This window comes from Canis lupus, chromosome 1 (assembly GCF_011100685.1).
Source record: "Canis lupus familiaris isolate Mischka breed German Shepherd chromosome 1, alternate assembly UU_Cfam_GSD_1.0, whole genome shotgun sequence".
NCBI classification, from domain to species: Eukaryota; Metazoa; Chordata; class Mammalia; order Carnivora; family Canidae; genus Canis; species Canis lupus.
The window spans coordinates 57,012,528-57,031,495 of NC_049222.1; positions in this window are offsets into that span (position 1 = coordinate 57,012,528).

Genomic DNA, 18,968 nt, shown 5'->3' on the forward strand with positions numbered 1-18,968 from the left:
TGCAGTGCAACAAGTTATCTAAATGTGGACACAGATGCGGCCTGTGTAGACGAGGTGGGGCCTACCCATGCACACCCCCCAGACGAGCACTTTCTGTGACCCATCAACCACTAGAATCTCTTCTATTCATACATACACTGGGCTCTTTCTTATAAAAGGAGTGACAGCAAAGCAGGTATTTTTGTGAGCCACTGTGTGGCACACATCCACCCACACCTCCCTGCGGATCCCTATGAGAAGCGCGTCCTGGATGGGTCGTCCCTGATGAAGACAGCAAAGGCATAAACTGCATAGTTCAGAACTCTAAAGAATTTTGAATTTGAGTAAGCAGAAAAGAGGAACCGTTTTCTTTTATTTTTTTAAAGATCTTATTTATTTATTTGAGAAAGTGAGAGAGAAAGATTGAGAGAGAGAGAGAGAGAGAGAGCAATCACGAGCAGGGTGAGGGGCAGAAGGAGAGGGAGACCCTCCCCTGAGCAGAGAGCAGGATGCGGGACTCGATCCCAGGACCCAGGGATCACTATCTGATCTGAAGGCGGATGTTCAACCTCTGAGCCACCCAGGTGCCCCTAATTAAGAGGTTACAGCTCACCCCCAGGTGCCCTAAAACTGGGGCAGGAGGGCCGAGCTGTGTCAGAAGAGCTGGCTGGGGAAGGAGAGTGGAGGGAGCGAGCACCTCGTGCTTCAGAGCAGCTGAAGCACCCAGAGCGAGCACCCAGAGGACGCTATTCATTAGGCCCCTGGTACTTTAGTGGCTGGAGAATGGTGTTTTCAGTAATAGGGGATAATCGTTCATGTGAAGTTCATCCCCAATGCTTGTCTCTGGGAGACACCCTGTGATCCCCTTTGAGCCCAGGTAGGGGAGACATGGGGGGGGGGTCCAGCGTTTGCAACTCTGTCCCTCTGGTTTGCAGGCTGCCTCTCTCGCCTGTCCTCTCATCCTGGAGCCCGAGATGTACCACCTTGGAGTGGTGCAGTTCTACATGCTTTTATTTGAGTGTGTTTGGCACAGGATGGTGCTCAGCTGCGGGTGTACGACGTGGTGGCCCGACAGGGCCGTCCTGCTGTGCACACAGGTGTGGCCACCATCTGTCACCACACACACCGTCCCACAAGTGACCGCTCCTGATGCTGCACTTTCCACTCATAGGAGGGACATCTGGTGAAAACAACTTTTCAAGTGTAAACCATCGAAAGCTCTTGGTCAACACAGCTTATTGTAGATCAATCTAAGCAGATCGTGTTCTTCCTGTTTATCAGCGGATGGTCAGTATTACAGTCAAAGTTTCCCTGAGAGAGAAATAAAAGTGTGTGTCCCTCAAGGAGACCAACAGGGATGTGTACTGACAGGGAGGTGGTTGTGTGAAGGGGACGGCACCTGCGAGGCGGAGTCCAGTTCATTTCTCCCTACATGAAACACCGGGTGGCAGCCGGGCTGCTGTGCCCTTGGGTCCATCCTCAGGTGTCATCTCATTGACTCACCCTGTGTGGACCCAATTCCCAGGTCATCTCTGCGGTGGCTGCGGCGCCCAGATGCCATGTGGCCTTCACCCGTGGGAAGGGCAAGAGGGTGCAGACGGACCCCTTTTTAGAAGTCGGAGCTGCACACCCACCTGCACCTCGCAAGTCGCTCGCCGCTGCATGGACGTGCTGCTGTGCACCTGGGCTCTCTCTCCCGGGGCGCCTGTCCACCGTGCTGACCCCCTGTGGCTGCTGCTGCAGATTACCGCAGACCTGGTGACGTAACAACACACACACTGGCGCCCACGGCTCTGCAGGTAGGAAGACTACGGTCGGCATCGCTGGGCCAGAACCAAGCGCTGCTTTCCGCGAGCCACGGAAATCCATTTCCTCTCCTTTCCGAGTTCTCAGACTCGTTAGCTCCCACTGTGCACCCACGCCCAGCGCCCCGGCGCCTCCTTTGGAGACCAGGCCCCTTTCTCTGCACCCCTGATGCACACCCCGTCCGCTCCTACAAGGAACTGTGGTGGCAGCGGCAGCATTAGGGCCACGTGGACCTTCCAGAACTACCTTCCCCTGGAGACGCTGATTCCATCTCACCTGCAATGTCTCTTCAACCAGGACAGGTTCCAGGATGAGGATCTGCACACCTTCGAGCCATTGGTCAGCCGACCACATCCGCTGGAATTGTTTGGGGACCGTGTTCTTAAGCAGAGGTCTGGGCACTTTCCCCACAGAGGGTGGCGGGGTCAGGGTCTCTGCGGAGGACAGGTGCCCAGCCTCCTTGGGCAGGACGGGTGCATCCTGGTGGATGTGTAAGGAACACGAATATGCAGCAGGATAAACTTTGACAGATTCATTGAATTTTCTTGAGGGCAAGGCCGACTTACCCACTTTCCACACCTTTTCAAAAAAGTCGAGTGACACAGACTGATGTCTTGTGGATGCCTTGGAAGCAGCCTGAATTCAAAGCCACATCCCCGCTCCCATCTGCCCGGGCCTCGCTCTGAGGTTTCAAAGCTCGGGAGACAAGTCCAGGTCATGGAGAGGGGGGCCGCCAGTGGGGTTTGGTCTCCCCTGCATCTCCCCTCCCCCAGGATAGGGGAGTGACGGGCGCATGGCCTCCCGCTCCTGCCACCAGGGACTGCAAGCCTGTCACTCTTTCTCCAGGGGAGACAGTGCACCCAGGACCCCGCACCCAGCAGAGCCACGTGCAGAGGGAACGGATGGTTGGATTGCCCCAAAGAAGGAACGTTCCTGACCACTGTCCTCTGACGAGTCAGAGGCTCCGGGCGTTGGCAGCCCTCCGTGGCGCCCCGTGAGCGTATTCAGGGCAGATCACAGGCGACACTCGGGGCTCCTGTTCTTGGTGGGAAAACGTCGAGAGCGAGTCAGCCCAGTGCTCAGCTTCAGAGACTTTGAGAGTGAGATCCCCGTCCCTCCACGTGGCGTGCGCCCGGAGGAGAGCGCGTGTGTGGAGCATGTCGTCGCTGTTTGCCGTCCCACCGACTCTCCAGGACACGAGTCATCCATCACCTGCGGAGCTCCTGGCGTCTTCAGTCCCATGGGCGATGAACGGAAGCTCTGTTCTCCCCATACAACATAGGCTGGTTTTTTTCCAGCTTTCCTGCTCTAGTCCACGCAGCCATCTCTGTGCTTTGGATCGAATAGCACCGGGGATCAACCGGCATGAGGAGGGAGTTTGGGGCTCCCATGCAGAGTGGGGCTCCGGGATCACACGCGGGGACCTCGGAAGGCCAAACGGCTGCAGTTCCAGGGCTCTGACGGGCGCTGACGGGCGCGGACCTTGGGCTCACCGGCCCCCCAGCTTCGGGAGCAGCGGCTCAGCGCGTGGCTGGCGGTCGGGCCGGAGAAGACCGTGTGGCCTACGTCGTTCACGTGCCGATTGTCCGCGGAACAGAAAGACAAAGTTGCTAAGTCGGTGACAGATCCAGAAATAGTATTTCTCTTGTGTACTTTTTGCCTGTGTTAAGGGATACTTTACTCTTTCGCTGACGACGGACCGCACCCTCACACGGACGGAAAATCCCAGAAGCCCACACACAGGGTAGGAGACACGTACTGGGAATAGAAACGTCGGGCTCGAAAGGCTTCCCGGCAAGCAGGTCAGTCGTTGACCCTCAGGGCGACGTGCCAGGTCCGGACAGCATCACGGGGCTGCTCCACTTGTGCAAGAGAGGACTATTCCCAGCGCTCAGTGACCTGCACGGGTGTCCTCACCCGCGTGCCAGGCTCAGAGACGGCGGCGTGAGTTAGAGCATCTTTGACACGCTGAGTATGGACGGTGTCGGGAGCAGAGTCGTCAAGACAAGCACGGTGCCCAGGACAGTGCGCCCTCCCCGCAGGGACCCGCGGGTGCAGACACGGGCTCTGCATCCTCAGGACATTGCATCGTGGACCGGACCCAAGTAGCCACTGTTCCAAGGTGACTAACGTTTAGCTTGAATGCATCAATACATAATAAACAAAAATGAGGAAACTAAATTTATTTTTTTAAGATTTATTTATCAGAGATATAAGACCACGTTCCAAGGTGACATGAAATATTTCTTTTCTGTGTGTTTGTGTCACCCATTTGATTTGCTGTTAAAATCATGTTTTTGAGTTTTAAAATTTTCTTCTCGATTTGTTTTAAATTACGTAAAATTTTTAAAAATGCACTTAACTCCAAAGTCGGAACTAGAAAACAAGGGATATTCAGGGAAACATAGATTCTTCTCCTGTGCCCTCCCCATTTCCCTGTAGGTAACCATTCTGATTTGTTTCGGACTTATTCATTGTTTTACAAAATAGATATGTTAATATTCATATTCCCTCTTTTTATCCAAAAAAGAAGATTTATTTATTTATTCATGAGAGACACACACACAGAAAGAGAGATAGAGGCAGAGACACAGGCAGAGGGAGAAGCAGGCTCCATGCAGGGATCCCAACGTGGGACTCGATCCCGGGTCTCCAGGATCATGCCCTGGACTGAAGGCAGATGCTCAACTTCTGAGCCACCCAGGCATTCCGGAAACTAAATTTATTCACTTATTTATCTTTTACCATTAACACGAAAGTAATTTCTATTGTGTCAAATACAAGAATTGACAAAGGAGCGCTGTGCTATTAATAAATAGCAAATAAAACTATTTTAAATGAGCCAATTTGATTTTTTAAATGTATCACTAACAGAGATTCTTTTGTTTCATCTTATGTTTGATTTATACTCTAAAAATGTGTTTTCTTGGGGATCCCCGGGTGGCTCAGTGGTTTAGTGCCACCTTCAGCCCAGGGCGTGATCCTAGAGTCCCGGGATCGAGTCCCACGTTGGGCTCCCTGCATGGAGCCTGCTTCTCCCACTGCCTGTGTCTCTGCCTCTCTCTCTCTCTCTCTCTCTCTCTCTCTGTATCCCATGAATAAATAAATTAAATCTTTAAAAAAATTTTTAAAAATAAAATTGTGTTTTCTCTAAAATGAAACACAATATCAAATCATTTTCATTGTGAATGAGTAACGCTGAGTAACAAAGCGAGGCAAAGTGGGGTTTTCACTTTTTGTATTTTGTTTTTTTTTTTTAGATGGGGACGGTTGGTGCCTGGTTTCAAATTAAAAGGATAAAAGGATGACTTTTAAAGATTGAACGCTCCAAGAAAGTTGAGTAATCTTACTTTTGAGTAAAATTTTGTTTTCACTCAAAAGCAAAAACAACTAGAAAATGGCACACCTACAATTCTGGTTTTTCGTACAAGGAATATTTGATACAGGGATAATGGGACATTTTGGATAAATCCTTGATTTTCAGTTACCACAAGTGAATTATTATGAATCCAAATGACACGACATGTATCAAAATCCTGTCATGCAGGCACTGCAGGTTTATTTTAAAATATAAAGAGGCTTGAAACAAATACTGAAAGTGAGGAAACTAGATTTAGGTGATCCCCCATGTGTGTCCATCCCTTGTTATGTTTGCAGTTGGCTAGAGTCCCAGTGTGCCCACTCCCTGACCGGCGACGACTCGAGATACTGGCTACTCACGATCCGAAGGGCTGAGTATTATTATTTGATTTTTATAAGGAAACTGAGGTTCCTGGAGCTTACCTGCACCCCGGAATCACGCAGCTAGTGAGGCACGAGATCGTAATGGGACTGAGGTCCGTGTGGCTGCAAAGCCCCCGCTCTGCGTCCAGGCGCCGCTGTCCTGCGGGTGGACACCGCACCCGGAGGACCGAGAGCCTCACACGTGTCCGGGTGAGCTGCCGTGGAAGACGGGGCTCCAGAGCTGGTGACGAGGGCCCGGCCCAGCCCCACCCCTCATGACCTCTGCTCACCTTCCATCCATCCCTGTCCACACTCGTACCCGAGTTTCTTGTCATCTGCAAACAGACCCATCTGGCCTGGCCCTTGGGGTTGTCGGTCCATCGGCCAACACACGAATCCCCGATTCCTTGGGAAACATGTGAACCTCCGCAGCCCGCCGCGGCCCGGCAGCTGCCCTCACCTTCGGGCACCCCTGATGCAGACTCCGGCTCTTCCGAGTCCCCGCAGGTGCCGCTCCGGCCCAGCCAGGCTCCTTCACCTGGGTCTTCTCCCTCAGACTCAGCTCAAAGCGAATTCCTCTCGACATGTCACCCTGTTCCCAGGAATGAGGGTAAGTGCCCCACTGTGCTCCCAGGACACCCCAGACCCCCCAGACACCCTGGGACATCCTGGGACACCTCGGGACATCCTGGGACACCCTCAGACACCCCAGACACCCTGGGACACCCTGGGACACCCTCAGACACCCTGGGACACCCTGGGACACCCTCAGACACCCCAGACACCCTGGGACACCCTGGGACACCCGAGACACCCTGGGACACCTTGGACACCTCAGGACACGTGCCACAGCAGACACACGACCCACCTCCATCAGCTGACCTCCTACGTGCTACCCTGCTTCCTCCTCACCCTCAGCCCTGCACCATTCGCCCTGCCTCCAGCCCCCCTCTCAGAGCCGCACGGCACCCCCATAGCCTCACAGCACCCGCTCCCCTTGGAGAGAGGCCGACAAGGTCTCGGGGGATGTCAGCGTTCGCTGGCCTCTCTTAGAGCCCTCCTCACGTCTCGATTCAGATCTGCGACCACTCCTCGCAGCCTGGGACCACCCAGATTGTAATAAATTGGGGCTGGTGACCTTGATGGGTCAGGAATGACGTCCCAGGAGCCGCCAACCCTCAGAGCATCAGGATGGCCCCTCAGACCCAGCAGAGCGACCACCGTGCCGAGCCGCTTGTTCATGCATCGGGGCAGGTGTTTAGATGAGGCATGAAAGAAAGTGAAATCACGGAACGATTTCAGTCATTATGAAATATGACTAATGTCCCTCGCTCATGACTCATGCTCACGCCCATCCGCGCTCACGATTTCTGCCTCTGGTTTCAGGGCCACACTTCTGTTGTGGGGGGGGGGGGCGCTTCGACACACTGGGCATGTTTAGGGAGCTCCAAGCCTGGCTCCAGTGGCTTTTCTTCGCAAGTCCTCTCAAGGCTCCTTCAGGCATTTCTCCCTGATCCCCTGTCCCTGTGGGTGCTGTGGGGGCGGGGATTCACCGCATCATCTGGATTAAGTCTCCTTGACTTTTGCATAAACTTTCACTTCCTCGCTGAATCCACTGAGCCCCAGAAACCTGAATGAGGCCACGAAATCAGTGCACGGGACCTCCACTGACCCACCCTGGATGCTGTGCAAGCGCTGTCTGCCGGGAGCGGGGCTCCTTCACATGCACACAGCACTTTCAGATCTGATATGCTCTGAAGCAGCAGGAATCCCACGCGGGGACTCCCCCAGGTGCTGGCTCTGCGCAATGTGGGGCGCGGCGCGCTCCCAGGACGTCTGCGGCGCCACTCTGCCCCGAGGGCTTGACCCGGCCTCCCACCCAGGCCCAGCGGCCCCGCGGCGAGAAGGCTATGGGTTGTGCAATCGGCCCAGCGGCAGTGATCCCCTCCTGGAGAAAGGGACCAGATCTCCCTCTGCTAGGTGACTCATGCTCAGACTTTCATCTTGACAGGCAAGGCTTTGTCTGTAGCTGCCTCAAAATATTCTTTCCATTTCATCATAGTTTAATATTTTATAGACTTGTACTCTTCAACCAATAATTAAAACCATCCCTAGCCTCCCGGGGCAGGAACCCACTGAGGAAAGGCTAATGAGAGTTTTCTGGGCATTGCACACAACTGTCGTAGATGCTAAAAGTCATTTACGTTACTCACTTGACATCCACGTATGAGCTTAAAAGGGGGTTTTATTACCAAACGATTATAAAAAGATACAATTAAAACACTCAAAGTAGTTACTAATAAGAGCATTTTGCAAACATGACTAAATCAGATGGTTTTAATTCATTCATTGGTGAATAATAATTAGAATTAGGTGGATTGAATCAGAATCTCAGAACAAAGTGTATTCTCTGCTCCTATGAATCTCTGATGGTTTAAATAGTTTCTGCACTCATGTCAGCACCATCCCTAAGGTGGGGTTTCCTTACATGAGAACAAAAAGACAAGGTCCACTGTTTCAAACGTCATATAAATATTTGTCTGACACAGATGCGTTCGACAGTCACCCCGAAAAACCCCAACCTGTGAGCAGTCGCCTCCTTAGAGACGTAGCACAGGCTCGCACACCCCTGGTTTATCTGTTCCTTGAAGATTCCCAATGCCATTCCTTGCGACAGCTGCTTAAACCTACAGCTGTCCCCAATGAACCCCACAGAACTGAGTGCAGGAATCAGACTGGTGTTTAATAAGCTATGTTGAGGGAAAATCCACATCCTGGGTAACACGTATGGCTCAAGTGTACAGTTTGACAAGTCCTGACAAATGACAAATCAAGACACTACACTCTCATGACCCCAAGATTCCCACATGTCCCACCACACATTCCCCACCACCTGGGCCTCAGGCAAGTACGGACTCGTTCATTATCACTGCAGGTTGGTTTTTCCTTCTCTAGAATTTCCATAAATTGGATTGTATGCTATGTGATCTCCTGGTAGTTTTTAGCACTAGGATCTTTATTGATGTATAAGTGAAGATATAGTGCACATATTTAAAGTGTACAATCCCTGAGTTTTGACAGCTGTTGTCAGTGAGACTGTCACCACGATCAGTGTAATGAGTCTGTGCATCTCTCCCAGGAGGTCCCATACGCCTCTGGATCTTCTTCTCGGCACCTTCCCACTCCCCGCGTGTCCTCGGAAAGATGCTGGTCTGCAGTTCTGTTCCTACAGAGGGACTTGCAATGTCTACATTTTCTGTGCCTGGAACCAACAGGACACACTTGTTTGTCTGGCTTCCCTCCATCAGCATGATTATCCCAAGACTCATCCACACACTGTTGCTCGTCTGAGAGACGGCGTTTGCTGCCGAGCAAGATTCCACTGTTTGGATGTTACACACTGTGTTTCCTTTTGCGCCTTCTGAGAAAATTCTGAATTCTTTCCAGTTTTCTATTCTTAAAGATAAAGTGGCTGTGAATATCCACGTACAAATCTTGATGAAGACTCATGCTTGCCTTTCTCTCAAGTAAGAAGTGTGAGTGTAGAGCACACAGGGAGTCTGTGTTCGGCTTTTAAGAAGCTGCCAGACTATTTCCCAGGTTGGTTGTTTGCTCTCACACGTCTAACAGCCACGGCCAGTCCTTTAGATTGCAAACATTCTGACAGGTGCCTGGGTTTGCCTCATGTGGTTTTAATTTGTGGATTCCTAACATCTAATCATGTGGAGCAGGTTTTCATGCATTTATTTGTCACCCATCTATCTTGTTTGATGAAGGGTCAGTTAAATATTTTGTCCATTTTTAAATGGGCTGTTTTTCTGCAGTGAGTTTTGATAGTTACTATCTATATTTGGACACAAGTCTTTGATCAGATACATGGTTTACAAACAAGTCCTCCCAGTGCTTGGTTTGTCTTTTTATCCATTTAACCTTAGAAGAGCAGATTATTTTAAACTAATAAGAAACCATAATTGATATTTCAAAAAAGATACTGTATCTGTGAACCAAGAGTAGGCCTCAGTAAGGCAGGAAAAATCAAAATCAGAGGACGTGGAGAGCCCCCAAAATGAAACACATAACAGAAATTCCAGTTCCAGACTGAGACACAAAGAGCTTGGATGCCAGTCTCCTCCTCACTGCAATAAAATTCCAGAAAAAAATGGAAATTCAGCAACTTTGCTTAGATCGGAGAGAATGGAGATCACAGGGAAAGGCTCCGCCCTGAAATCTGAAGATGCAGGTGCATCGAGACTCACAGAGACACAGGCCACAGCTGGTGGGAACACCTAAGTGGGAGTCTGGATAAATCGCCTTGCAAGAGTTGAGTGTGGAGAGGCGTGAAGATGAGAGTCCCTGAGCCGTGGTCTTTGGGATGACTCCCCTATTTGTGGGTTTTACCCCCAGAATTCCCCAGTTGTTTGTGTGAAGAGCGAAGAAAGATCCCTCATGTTGGTAACAGAGGGAGGAAAAAAAGAAATGATTTTGCAATATGCACAGAGAAATCTCCACAACAAAGGCATACAGTCAGGGAAAAAGGATTTCCCTGTCACCTGGAAGGAGGTGACAGGGAAATCCAGCCCCCACCAATGACTGCAGTTAAGGGAGGAAAAGCTAAGGCACATGTGAAGGGAACAGCCCAGGGCAGAGGCCCAGAACACATGGAAAGTCAACAAAATAGTAAATAAATCAAATACTTCCCCTCCTGACATGTACTGGGCAAATGGGGCACCCCTATCATGACAGTTGATTTCAGCCTAAAGACTCTAAGAAGAAAGTTTTAGGGGGATGAGTCCAAGGACAGCAAGGAGTGGGAGGTCACTGGCATCACAGCCAAGGGGACACAGCCGAGCCCACATCCTGTCCGACTTCCCACTAAAGGTTTCCTGCAAAACCCATTCTGTCTGCTTTAACCCAACCCACCAGCAGACAACAAGGAGTGCTAGAGGCCAGGACGGCACAGTGCGGTGAGAATTAGTATGCTGACCAGATGCAGATATGTCGCAAGTGTGGGAATTATAAGACCAGGAATGTAGAATGATGGCGATCAGTACACTAAGGCTCTAATCTAAATAAAAAGTGTGCAAAATACAAGAAAAATGGCTCATGTGAGCTTAGTTAGGGATGGAGACACTAAGAATGTATCGAAAGGTACTGCTATAAATAAACAACACCAGCCATATCAGAAATAAAGAAAGCCCCCTGGGCCTGTAGGTGGACTGGACACAGCTGAGGAACAACAGGTCAGTGACTTGAAGGTATGTCAGTAGAAATTTCCCAACTGAAATGCAAACAGAGAAAATACTTTTAAACAAAAAAAACAGAATATAAAAGAATTGTAGACAACTTTAAATTGTTCAACGGAGAAAAAATGAGTGGGAAATATCAGAAAGAGAGACAGACCATGAAAGACTCCTAACTCTGGGAAACGAACGAGGGGTGGTGGAAGGGGATGTGGGTGGGGTGTGGGAGTGACTGGGTGATGGGCACTGAGGTAGGCACTTGACGGGATGAGCACTGGGTGTTATTCTATATGTTGGCAAATTGAACACCAGTAAAAAATAAATCTATAAAAAATAATAAATTGTTCAACGAACACATCATTATAATACTAAAAGGAGAAATAATGGAGCTCAAAAAATATTTGAAATCATGACAGCTAAGAATCTCTAATCATCAGGGAAATATAAGTCAAAATCAAGATGAGACCCACCTCACACTTGTCAGAATGGCTAAAATCAACAACTTGGGAAACAGCAGGTGTTGGTGAGGCTGGGAAGAAAGGGGAGTCCTCTTAAACTGTTGGTGGGGGGGGCAAGCTGGTACAGCCACTCTGGAGAACAGTATGGAGGTACACCCAAAAAGCCCTATAGCTACCCTACAATCCAGTTATCACACTAGTAAAGAAAAAGAATTTTTGAAATTTAATGAAGAAAATGAACCCCAGATCCAGGAAGCTCAGAGAATGCCCAGGAGGATGAACACTGAATACACGCATACACACATATACACACACTGTGGCATAAGGCATGTCATGCTTAAACTACAGAAAGCCAAAGACAAGAGAAAATATTTAAATAAATCAGAAGGGGAAAAACCCAACTTATCTAAACAGGAACAGGGAACAAGGATTTAAATCGTAACTAAATTTTCATCAGAAACCACATAAGCAAGGAGAGAGTAGAATGAAATATTAGAAGTGTGGAGATAAAAATAATCCACCAAACTAGAATTCCATATTCAGAAAAATTATCCTTCTCAAGTAACAAAAAAAAAAAAAGTCTTAGAAAGGGGAACCTGGGTGGCTCAGTGGTTGAGTGTTTGCATTCAGCTCAGGTCATGATCCCAGGGTTCCGGAATCAAGTCCCACATCAGGCTTCCCACAGGAAGCCTGCTTCTCCCTCTGCCTATGTCTCTGTCTCTCTCAGTGTGTCTCTTATGAATAAATAAATAAAATCTTTTAAAAAATGTCTTAGAGAAACCCAAACCAGGGGAATTCAGCAACAGCAGACCTGTGCAGCCCACATGAGAAACCCTTCAAGGGAAGACTCATGGCCATGCCCTCAGAGAAGGAAGGACACCAGATAAGGAATAAATAAAGATAATGTGAGATCCTTTATTTTTCTTATTTTTTTCTAAAAGATCATGTGTTTACATTGTAACATTAGTAGCAACAACATATTGGGCATCAATAGCATATAAATAATGAAATAAATGTCACAGGTATGGTTGAGGGGCATGAAGATATTGGCAGTAATTTGTTACAAGACACCTACATCACCCAGTGGTATTGATAGATTTATACTCGCTGAAAATTCACGTTGCAAATCCTGAGACAGCAAATAAACATTTTTATAAAAGAAGTATAAATAATATGTTAAGCTATAATGAAATCATAAAATGTTCAATTAAAACCAGAAAAGGCAGGAAAGTAGAAAAAAATAAATAAAGAAGAAATAGCTAGAAACATGGCAGATACTAATCCAACTATGCCAGTAATCAATCACTTTAAATGTGAATGAATGGTCTAAATACACCAGTTAAAAGAGGAATTTTAAGAAGGGTTGATAAAACAAGATCTAACGGCATCTTGTCTACAAGAGATCCACTTTAAAAGTAAGAGCTTTCATAGATTAAAAATAAGATGGGAATCCCTGGGTGGCTCAGCGGTTTAGCGCCAGCCTTTGGCCCAGGGTATGGTCCTAGAGTCCCGGGATCGAGTCCCACCTTGGGCTCCCTGCATGGAGTCTGCTTCTCCCTCTGCCTCTCTCTCTCTCTCTCTCTCTCTCTCTCTCTCTGTGTGTGTGTGTGTGTGTGTGTCTTTCATGAATAAATAAATAAAATCCTAAAAAAAAAATTGGAGACAATGGAAATTTTAAAATAAATAAATAACAAATAAAAAATAAAAATAAGAAAATGGAGAAAGATACACCCCATGGAAACACTAACCAAATGACCATTGGATTGGCTTCACTGATTCTAGAGAAAGCAAACTTCACAAGGAAAATTGGGGGAAATAAGGAAGAACTTTAAATCGTAATGCAGGGATTTGTTTCCAAAAAGTCACAGCAGTCTTTACACGTATGCAAGAGAGTCTGTAGACACGTGAGATAAACCTGATGGAAGTGCAAGGAGAAGTGGACACCCTGTGATGCTTGAGGCTTCGACACCTTCTGCACAACTACTCATCGATTACAAAACACCAGCCAGGTTAGAGCTGGTTTGCCCAGAACTATTGATCAACTTGATCTAATTACCACTCACAGAATACCCCATCCAACAAAATCACATGCAGCATTCCCCAAAATACGCCATATTTCGGCCCAGAAAACAAAACTGAACAACTCTTATTTTTGTTTAAAAAAAATCTTTGCATTTTTCTTTACCCTACACAAATGCAGGTGACACAGGAAGTTCATAATGCCCATCAAAACATGCAAACTTTAAAGCCAAGAATCTGAAGCCCTACGATCCCCCGATCAGAGCCATGTGCCCCGTGGAAGCCATCAGAGGAGAGCCCAACATAACGCACCGGGTGCCCAGGATCTGCAGACTTTTTCATTCTCTGATACGTGCAGCCGAACCGTCCACAAATCAGCTCACTGTCTGCTTCAGTGGATCCGGGAAGCAGCTAGGAACCAACATACTTCTTAAGTCTAAACATGATTCTGGACATGTTTAGAATGTTTATCTTGTTAAATCTTTATCTTGTTAAATCTTGTTAAATTTGTTAAATCTCCTTCTGTGAAATACTAAAGTTGTAATATGTTATATTTAACATGAATATAAACGGAGTCATTTTTTTAAAAGATTTTATTTATTTATTCATGAGAGACACAGAGAGAGGCAGAGACACAGGCAGAGGGAGAAGCGGGCTCCCTTCAGGGACTTGATTCCGGGACTCCAGGATCACGCCCTGGGCCAAAGGCAGATGTTTAACTGCTGAACTACCCAGACATCCCGTAAATTGAGTTTTAAACATAATCTCTTCCATATTCATCTGATAGTTTAAGACATTCACATTTGTTTCCTAAGTCCTGAGGGAAACAAAAAGCATGGCTTCTAATCTAGAAAACTGATCTTTATTATGAGTTAAATTTAGAATTTTATAGCAAAATAATAATGGTCTGTTCATCTTAACATTATAGATTTTTAAAATCCCCTTAAAATGTATGAATTAGGATACAAAGCTGATTCCCAATATACAGCTTTTATGTGGTGTCATTTTTTGAGGCAGGGTTCAGGGCTTATGGAGGATCCTAGTTGCATCAGCCCTGCACACCCAGAGATCATCAGGTCCACTGCATGGACGGTGAGACCCAGCAGAGCCTGCTGAGCGAGGCTTCCCCAGGAATCTGGTGCATAGACACAGAGTGCTACAGGCATTGCCACTGAGCCCTTGCTTAAGTCTATGCTCCTGCCAGACCAAAGCAAGAGTTGTGGATTGTTAGCTTTTTAGGCTAAAATCACACGGATCTGTTGCACGGAGGCTTCATGCTCCAGCCCCTGACAGTGGTGCCGTGTACATCTTCATGCTGCTGTGCACCGCCAGCATCTCACACAACTTTCCAAGCTCCCGCCAGCCCTCTAGTATCCATGGCAGGACAGCGTGGCATTGGTTGGCCAGCATCGGGTATGCACCTGAGCCGTGATGCCCAGCGGCTGGTGTGCCAGCTGGAGCTCGTGCTCGTGGACAGGTCTGCATCCCAGTGTAGCTGCTTCCGGTGGCACTGCTGGATCCTCAGCTGAAGCCAAGGTGGGGGCAGCGGTGGCGGTGCCCTGTCCGGCCAGCCCTAGGGGACTGACACGTCTCCCAATCTCCTTCTCCTCTCCTTCTAGGATTCCAACTGTCAGATGTTGCATCATTTGATATTGGCCCCCAAGTTCTAGGTTCTGTTCATTTCCTTAAATCTCTTCCTTCTCCTTTCTTCAGATGGCCTCTGTCCATGTTCCCTCCATTCTGCTACTAAGGTCATCTCGTGACTTTTTCCAGATTGTATTCTTTGCTTCTACAACTTCCATTTGCTATATCTACTTAACTATTTCTATTATTTAGTTGTTACTCCATTTATCTGTTGTTAATTCCTATATTTCCATCCCTTTTAAGTGTTTTTTGTTTCTTTTATCTCAACAAGCACAGTTACAATAGCTGTTTTAAAGTCTTTGTTGGTTCCAACATGTGAGTTATCTCCAGTTGGCTTCTTTTCGTGGTCTTTTCTCTCTCTCTCTCTCTCTCTCTCTCTTGATCTTTTCTCTTGACACTGGGTCACATTTTCTTGTTCTTGTATGATAAGCAAATTTTTATTGTAAAATTTTATTTATGTTATTATTTATGTATTAGGTATTGATTTATATATTAAGTAAAATTTTATTTATAACAAGAATGTTATCTTGTATAGACTTCCGGTTATATCTTCATCTTCTTGAAACCTCTTCTTAGTTTTGTTTTAGCAAGCTAACCACCTGGTTAAATTCAATCCATAAGTCCTCTTTCACCTGTCGTGACCATCAGTTCAAGTGAAAATTCAATTCTCTAAGTCCTGGCTATGCTGATTTGGGCCCATTCCATGCATGCCTGAGTCAGGTTTTGGGCTGAGATGGGTGTGGGTTTACACACAGAATAAGGAGAATCCTCTCCTGGATTCCCACCACACCCTCCATGCAGCCTCCGTGGGTTTCTATCCATGCTTCCTCCACCCGAAGCCAGTGGGGGGTCCACCGGAGTCTTAGCTGCCATGAAGCTTCAATTTTGTGCTTGTATTGACTTGCCTTTAAGTTTCACTGATCTTTTTTTCTATGGGTTCAATCTTCTCTTGAGCCTTCTAATGTTCTTTCTTTTTTTTTTTTTTTCAAGTTTCAGGCATTATATTCTTATAGATCTAGAATTTCCATTTGGCTCTTTTTTATAGTTTCCATTTCTCCACTTACTTCTGTTTAGTCAATATTTGCATATTTTACTCTAAATCCATAAGCATGTTTATCAAGCTGTTTTCAAGTCCCTTTATGGTCAATCTGATACCTATGCCATTTGGGAATAGGTTTCTATTTATTGCTTTCTTGCCTTCTTCACAGACCACATTTTCCTTCTTCTATGCCTACCTAGTGATTTTTAAAAATTGTCCATTTTGATTAGGTTAGAGACATAGCAAATGCTTCTCAGGAAAAAGTCTGGGTTGTTCCTCCCTCCTCTAAGAGTGTTGAGTTATTCAAGGGGCCAGTGGTACACCCGTGACATGACACAGGGCACTCACTCCCAGAAGCTATGGACTTCTGGAGTCAGAAGCTACGGACTTGTGCATCCCATACCCTCACGTCTATGTTTTCCCAGCATTTTCCTTCCCAAAGGGAAAGGCCTTGAAGCCCAAGGAAGCAGTGCTGGGTGATGTCCACACCCACACGTACGAGTCCTCCTCCTGTAGCCCAAGACACTCTCACTTGCTCTGAGGGAAACACCAATAATCTCAAAGGTGTGCCACTGGAGAAACAGGCTTGACTGCTGTGTGGCCATCGAGATCACCCTGACTAGTGGGTCTGTCACAAAGAAGATAGAGATGGAAACACAACACTGTTCACTGTGGGTGTCAAGGCCAGCAAGCACACAATCTATCTAAGACATTGAGGCAGCTGGGGTCAACGCCCTGATCGGGTCTGATGGAGAGAAAGCACATGTTCAACTGGCTCCTGATTCTGAGGCTTGGGATGTTGCAAACAAAATTGGGATTGCCTAAACTGAGTCCAGCTAGCTAATTCTAAATATAAACACTTTTACCATTAAAAAAAAAAAAAGCAGTGTTATGTTTGGGCAAGTAGTTGATTAAATGGTAGATCAACCTGCAGCAGTTGTGGCTTCCCTAGGGGCTTTACTAGTGCTGGTTGACAGTAACTCCAATCAGACGTGGCATTTCTGGGGTCTCCACTACATTCCTAGGATGTTGGTGAAGTCCATACACTTACACACTTACATCATGTGCATCTGTCTTTATCAAAATCCCAAAAAGTCTTCATATTGGGTTTATACTACTTCCCAGGCATGGTAATTTTATTATTTTATGTAAAGTGAGATGTGTTTTGACTTTTGAAGGTACAATTTATATTTGTCCATAAAACATTTAGAAAGTGAGACTAGAGATTGCACACCATTATCTCAACCCCTATAGGTTAGAGATAGAGACACTGCTTGTTTCTGAACATGCTGTATTAGGTTTCATCTACTACCATACCTATTCCCCAAACCTGACGGCAGAAATACGATCTTTCAGAAAATCTACTCATCATAAAATTTTACGTATAAATACATAGTATGTATTCCTAAAATATAAGGTCTATTTTAAAATTAACTAAAATAATGTTATTGTACTTTAAAAATTAATAATCAATCTTTATTTTCCAATATTCTGTTAGTGTTCAAACTTCACTTATCTTGTGTCACTTGTTTTTATTTTTTATTTATTTTATTTTGTTTTATTTTATTTTTTTATTCATGATAGACATAGAGAGAGAGAGAGGCAGAGACACAGGAGGAGGGAGAAACAAGCTCCATGCCGGGACCCCGACGTGGGATTCTATCCTGGGACTCCAGGATTGCGCCCTGAACCAAAGGCAGGCGCTAAACCGCTGAGCCATCCAGGGATCCCTGTGTCACTTGTTTTTAATAGCAGTGATTAAATTAGGATCCAAATAAGATCCATATATCATGACTGGTTGATACATCTCTTAAATCTCTCTTATTTCTATAGATCCTGCCTCCACCCCCTTCATTTTTTCCCAGGTGTTGAAGAAACTGGATTGTTTGTGTTAGCCATTGCATATATCCTGAATTTTGCTATGATACATTTATAAGCTCCTCTGTCCTCTTTTCTCCCTGTGGGCCAACAACTGGATATAGAAACTTGATCAGGTTCTATTTTGATTTATTTTACATTGTAAAAGATGTATTATTTTTATCCAAAGGAAGCATAAAATGTCCAGCTGCCTCTTTTCGTGTTGTGAGCAGCCACTGAAGGTTAACATCTAGTTGAGTAATTCCCCAGGGTTCCCAAAAGCATCACATGCTCTCATTCCCTTCTTCCTCCCTCAGCTGACATGCTTCCGTAAAAGAAATGCCCCAATCTGTGGTTGGCTAACATGAAGTCAGCACAAGAAAGGAAAGATAACCTCTGTATTTTCTATATTATTTTACCATTTTCAAAATAATGAGTTAGTCCATTAGCATTCTAGCGTTGGGACCAATTAGTTGGTCAGCTGGAACTGGCTCAGTTTATCCCCACAATCTTTGGCACCACCTCAGCTGTCTTTGGTTGTGTCTTTGCTGGTACAGGGTCCAGATGGTTCAGGCTCATCTTACGCATTTCTTACCCTGGGTCTAGACACAGCAATTCTTCAAGGAGCCTGAGTCCTTCTAGTGGGAAGTGGTATAGCAGGACCTCAGTTTGGGCACAAGAGGTGCTCATTACTACTGAACAAAATTAAGGGGCTCTTTTTTAAATATAAAATACATCATGAGTTCATTTTGATGTAGCCAATTACACTCATAATTGTGGGTTGTAGTAAACCTCTTATATCTTACATCTGTGCTTTCTTTATCCTATGCCAAGAAACTTGGCTCTAAATAATACTGTAAATAGCAGAATGAAATAATATATAACTACTAATTTTCCTTATCCCACATGCCAAGCCCAAAAGTCTTAGAATAACAATGTCAACATGCTTATCCAACAATATGATTACAACAAAAAAGTATTAGCTTTTTATAGTTCTTTTTATCCTTAATATGTACTTTATAAAAAACATGTAATATACTGTGTTTTATTAGAGTCATTGTAGTATTTTTCCATGTGTATTTCACCAACTATATACACATTAATATTCATTTGTTTCCTTTTATACTTGGATTTTGAGAAATTGAACTTTAAAGATCTATTTGCATTTTATGCGTATGTAAATAATTTGTATGACACCAAAGA